This window comes from Mixophyes fleayi, chromosome 12, assembly GCF_038048845.1.
Source record: "Mixophyes fleayi isolate aMixFle1 chromosome 12, aMixFle1.hap1, whole genome shotgun sequence".
NCBI lineage: Eukaryota > Metazoa > Chordata > Amphibia > Anura > Limnodynastidae > Mixophyes > Mixophyes fleayi.
The window spans coordinates 49492368-49498985 of NC_134413.1; positions in this window are offsets into that span (position 1 = coordinate 49492368).

The following is a 6618-nucleotide window of genomic DNA, read 5'->3' on the forward strand; positions in this document are numbered from 1 at the left end:
TAAAACTTACACAGGCTCTTATAGCTCTTAATTAAGGCACAAATAATTACGCTAGCTTAGCTAGCTATAGTCCCGATCCGGTTAGCACACCCATGTGTATAATATGACACCCGATCGTCGGTGTAATAGGGTAAATCCGTTGAGACACCTTAGTGTTTAGATGATTCTGTAGGAATCAAATAAATTAAATGATGTATTATAAAAAATGAGCCTTATCAGTTAGAACCTGGTTCAGCGGTACTCAAATACATATGGACTTCCGTTTAGGAAAAAGCCGATCATGTTGGCTTGAATTCTCTGGCGTGGTGTAAACAGAATTTGCCAATTAAATGGTTAGAAACATGTCACTGTGGACACATATAACTTAGCTTTGTTGACTCGTTCAGACACCGCAATCATTGTGTGTTAGTATTCAGGAGATAATCCAAACAGTCTCTCAGACGTTACCCCGGGGTAGAGAGGGCGGAGTTAGTTAGTCAGCTGATGTGGAATGTGGCCAAACCTGACGCGTTTCTCCGTGAACATCACGGTTTCATCAGAGGAATGCATTCCTCTTCTAACGGAGCTTATTAGTTTTCCAAGAGAAGTGGTATAGATAGAGAATAGCAGAGGACCTAGGACTGAGCCTTCTGGTACTCCAACTGATAAAGGAAGCGGAGTTTGTTCCAGAGAAATTAATACTAAAAGAGCAATTAGCTAGCTAGGTTGAGAACCAGGATAGGACAGTGTCATTGTAGCGTTTGTATGAGAAAAGAGTTGTTAACAGTATCAAATGCAGCAGAGAGATCCAGGAGAATTAGAAGTAGAAGAGAGTTATAACCTTTAGTTTTAGCTGTGATCAAATCATTGACAACCTTGGTCAGCGTAGTCTCTGTGGAGTGTTGAGAGAAAGCCTGACAGAAGAGGATCCAATAGATTGTTTGCCATAAGAGGGGAGAGTAGACACAAGGACACCCACACCCAGTCAAAAATAGATATTGTGGAAGAAAATATCTAGAATAATATTTACAATAAAACAATTGCCATATTAGTTTCTGCCCTATTTTTCTAAAACTGACACTACAGATTTGGTTCTGTATTGTATAATAGCCATCAAATTATAAGAGAACATATGATATCCTTACCCAAAGGCAAAAATTCAAACATTATCGTGCCAGCAAACATTACGGGCCTTCATCAAGGCACACATACTGAGCGCAACGTGCGTTTCTCTAAAAACAAATGTATATCAGCTGATGAATTCGGGTGTAGACTGCTGTGCTCTACTACACTAGACTACTCATGATACGTCCAATGCCTATGTGAAAAATACATTCGCAAAAAAAAAGCACCAAAAAAAAACAACTATTGAATTAATGTTACCTGTTAATCATATAACCATTAATGACAAAAGAGCTAAAAACAAAAAATATATATTTTTTTTTTCATGAAATACATTATGATGATCTTAATGTCTACTCAATATAAAACACATGTTTACAGTTGCTCCTGATTGCAAACACATATTATAGCATGCACACAAGACTGTCATCACTACTGAACAGGCCTTACACCAGTCCTGTAGCTGGAGCAAAAGGTAAGCAAAAAAAAACCAAGTAACTTAGAGATGCCCAGAGCTTGAATCAGACGTGGTTGCGTGCGCTCGCATTTGGCACACCCTTACTGTACACTGACCACGGGCAAATGCCCTTTCCCGGCTCCATTCACTACCAGATATGGTAAGATGTAGTAAGTGTTCTTACTTCAGCAGGGGTGGAAAACATATTTTCAGGGACCTTATAAGGGAAACAAAGGCACAGAAAATTACCTTTGGCAGAGTATCATGACATCAGAGAATCTCTATAAGGTGTTCAACTGGCTCAAGCAAAAGTTTAACCTATCACCATGCAATAATAGAAAAAACTGCTACATAGTCTAAGTATACCTCACTCACAAAAACTTTATCTAAATATCGACTGTGATGTTCTGCTGTACATGCAAAAAAGTATGTTATATATTTTAATAAAAATCCAAACTGTAGCCTCTCTTTAGCCATTTGAAATATAAGGTGTGTATGCCAATTTCTTATAAACAGTCCAGAGCAAGGCTGTAACTAGGGCTGTGCGATAGGGGCGACCACCCAGGGCAGTTAATTAATATTTTAGGTTCATTTGGTTAAAATTGATGGCTATGGGGGGCGGCATTTTTCTTTCTCGCCCCAGGTGCTAAAATTTTATGTTACGGGTCCAGAGTAGTGATGGGCAACCAAATGGACATCGAGGGCTGCATGTGTGTCCCTCTGACCTTCATATGAGGTGCATATTACCCTTAATATCAGTAATAATAATAAGCCCCAAAATAACCTTCTGACCCCATACCCAGATTAAGGGGGGGGGGCACGTGACCTAGGTCCTATTTGCGGGCGGGCTCTGGGCTCCGCCCCGTCGTTGGTGGGGGGAGCAGTGTAGTAAAAAAATAGACATACTCAACTGATCACGGCGCTGGCGTCCCTCCTCCTTCCTCTGTTAACACTAAATGACAGGCGTGACGTCATCAAGTCAAGCCTGTCATTCAGTGAGGAGCAGCGCGGAGAGGACCAATAAAGAAGCAAAAAAACAGAAGACGAAGAGAAGAGAAGAGAAGAGAAGAGAAGAAATAAGCTAATGGAAAGGTAAGTAAAAAAAAGGGAATAAAGAAGAAAGGCACACTATGAGGAAAAACGAGGGGAGAGAGGCACAGTAAGGAAAAAGGAGGGGAGAGAGGCACAGTAAGGAAAAACGGGGTGAGAGAGGCACAGTAAGGAAAAAGGGGTGAGAGAGGCACAGTAAGGAAAAAGGGGGAGGCACAGTATGAGAAAAAAGGGTGAGAGGCACAGCATGAGAAAAAAGGGGGGAGAGAGGCACAGTATGAGGAAAAAGGGGGGAGAGAGGCACAATAGTGGGGACTATTAATTTAAGATGGGGTGGTTTGGGCGGTACTGAATGTGGGTGTAAGTTTGGGGAGAATGAGGTCCCTTTACTAAATGTGCCTATGAATTATTTAATGACAGTGACGGTTGCTGGGGCTGTTTGTAGGGACGGAAATAGGTTTATTTATTAAATGTGAATACTATTATTTTAATGTTGGGGTTGGAGGAAAGACTAATTATTAATCGTGGGTGGTACTGATTTAATGTCGGGGCTGGCTGTAATTTTCTAAATGTACCCATTTTCTTTTTCCAAATAAGGCCCCAACATTCCAGGATCGAGGCAAGCCGCAACTAAAGAGACCTGCAGCACAGGTGGTGAAAGTGAGAAGAACAGGTAGGAGAGAGCAGCAGAGTCTGTGAAATGTATTGATTCTAGTAGGACAATCCCAATTTTTGGTGACCGTTCAATGGTGTACACCACAATGCAGGGTTTTTTGTCTGTAAGAGGGTGGGGTGGCCTGGCCACGCCAAATAATGCATAGCCACGCCCCCAATTGTATCAACAGACCAATTAGCATTTTTTTTTTACATTTTCAACTATAAGGGGGCCCCATAAAGTTGTTGTACCGGGGCCCTGAATTCCTCTTGGCAGCCCTGCTGACAGCAACCGCCGCATCTGACAGCGGCGGGGTCCCTACTAATGCATGCGCGATGCGCCCACTCTGTGTCAGCAGCATCGCGGCCCTGTACTATCTAAAATGGCCGAAAAGGAGCTGCTTCGCATGTGCAGCTGCAGCAGCTCCTCCTCGGCATGAAGAGAGGTGAGTGAAAATAAAAATAAATATATATAGAAAACCCTTCATAGCATGTTTATTTCTTGAATACATACTGAATAAAATTGTAGTACATTATATATATATATATATATATATATATACATATATATATATATATATATATATATATATATTGTAACAAAAGGAGGCATTTAGGTGGCAATATGCAGAGAAAGCAGGGAAGTAGAGTAAAACATTTGTGCAGTAATGCACCTGGATTGAATGTAAAGACCTATGTATGAAAAGCAATAGTTTACATTTGGTTTAACTTACATGACTTGAAATCCTTCCTCTCAGCAAACAGACAGGGTGTGTCTGTTTGAATTACAGAGCCAGTGATGGGCGTTTCCTCTTAAAGAGAAGGTGGGTGTGTCACCTGTCCATCAAGCTAAGGCTGGGGGAGGAGTATCAGGTATAAAAGCTTGTTTATATCATTTGTGCATGGAGATCAACGCTGGGCTAGCTGGCTGATCTGGACAGGGAGCTGGACTATGTATAGCAAGCATTGAGGGTCTCCATAATTGCTGTGCAAGTATACGCTGTAAAAACATTATTACCATCCTGACAATAAAGAACCATTAAAAGGAAGAAGTTGTACGCGTGTGCCTCTGCAGTAGCGGGCTCTTGCCGCAATATATATATACACACACACACATATTTATGTAATCTAATTAAAGCTTTAATATAATATACATAGCTAAACACACATATATATATATATATATATATATATATATATATATATATATATATATAGACATATATAGTCAAAATTGGTGTTATGTTATCAATGTTTATTTCTTATGTTAGTTTTAATGTGCGGTATCATTGCTAGATTAAATGTGCATTATCAATGCTATTTTTAACGTGCGATATCATTGCTAGTTTTAGTGTACGTTATCAATGGTATTTATGCACCTCAGAGCTACCTCGTGCCACTTTGAGCTCTCTCAGTTGCTCCAAATATTCTCCCACTGACCCTGACATCCCCTCATACTCCAAGGTTCCTTTCAATCTTCCCCACATGCACCACACTCACTCTTTCTCACGGTCTGTGTGTGTGTATGTTAGGGGATTTAGACTGTAAGCTCCAATGTTTAAACTACAATCCCGCCACAAATGGCGCCTAATACCAAAATCTCATGAAGACATATAATCAATCCTCTCGTAATTATAATCTGGTTGAATGTATGTAAAACATATGCATAAAAGCAGTCCAGTATAGTGAAAAACTTTTAGAGGCAATTTCTCCAAATGGATAAACACTTTATAATATGTTCATCTTATTCCAGAAAACTCAAAGAGAGATGAAGAGAGCATATTAGAAATATTAAAAATGGTTATGAGCAACACTCTCTATCGTTACATTTTAAAGAACAGCATAACTGTGATGTTAAAGGAATTAAATATTTTAGTGGGATACAAAAGATATCAGGGGATTGGAGGAAGAAAGACTCAGCAGTACAGTTGGCACAAGCAGAAATAAGGATGATTTATCATATGGACACACTCATCCCTAGGGGCCTTAACAAGGACTTTGAGACCAAATGGTTCCTAATGTGAGTTAGTCATCCCGGTCTGGTCATTTGTTTACAAGGGGTCACACATTTTAGACTTGAGTAGAAAGGTTGTACATAACATATAGCCACCTCTTTATTATATAAATGGTATGTTTTATTATACAAATGGTATGGTTTATTATATACATGGTACGTATCATCATCTAAGCTTATAGCCCATGAGCACTATAAGAAGCAGATTTGCCTAATGGATATAGATATTTTGGGCGAATATAGATGTTACATTTGGTTTTGTTATACCGTTAAGTTGTATTGTACCAGCAATGTTCTGCTCCCCGTTTTCAGTACATATTGGAAAATAGGGTGAATAGAATTATGTTTACTATTGTTTTTATTCAGTCTCTGTCTGTTTTTATTTGGTATGTGATAGTCAAGATATAATCTTAGTTTATAGACATTGTGGGGATTGTTCTCATTAACGTTACACAGAACACCTGCAGACGGACCAGCTATTAGTTTAAATAGCAAGGAAGAACCCACCCTCCACAAGCCTTGAGAAAGATTCATTCCGAATCGAAACGCGTTTGTTGGTTGTACATGAGGGGGTGTCTCTTACCTTATATTACTGTTCCCGTGAGTTGCAGGCGATTCCATGGATAATATATATATTGCATATATTCCATCGTATGCGGGTAAGGGCACATCGGATGAGAGGATTTTATTGTATTGAGTAACATGTATGTCCTTTTTTATTTAATAAACTATTTTATGTAAGAGTTAATGCACTATTAGCATTTTCTTGTATTTCCCGTCCACTATGACATCCGGCTGATCTTTATTACGAGATACCTGATACACCTGAATCCTAGAAAGTGATTGTGGGAGAAATACATTGAAGCTATTCGTAAAAGAAAAATCGCTGTTAAGTGCATAGGATCGTTGATCGGCGAGGAGTCAGAGGGAGTGACCACCCCCCTTGTTTCTTTCCTGCCCGATGATTGAAGCCATAGGAGAAGGCGTTACCTCGAGTATCCCACGCTGGGATGATCGCCAAATAAACAGTGATCGTTGGGGAGCTTTAGATGCTGTTGTACTACCTACTTCTGGTAAGTGCATTTCCCTAAGGGGTTTTCGTGTGGATTCGGACGGAATAAGATGAACATATTATAAAGTGTTTATCCACTTGGAGAAATTGCCTCTAAAATTTTTTCACTATACTGGACTGCTTTTATGCATATGTTTTACATACATTCAACCAGATTATAATTACGAGAGGATTGATTATGTCTTCATGATATTTTGGTATTAAGCGCCATTTGTGGCGGGATTGTAGTTTAAATATTGTGTTTCTTTATACTCCATTGTGGATAGGAGT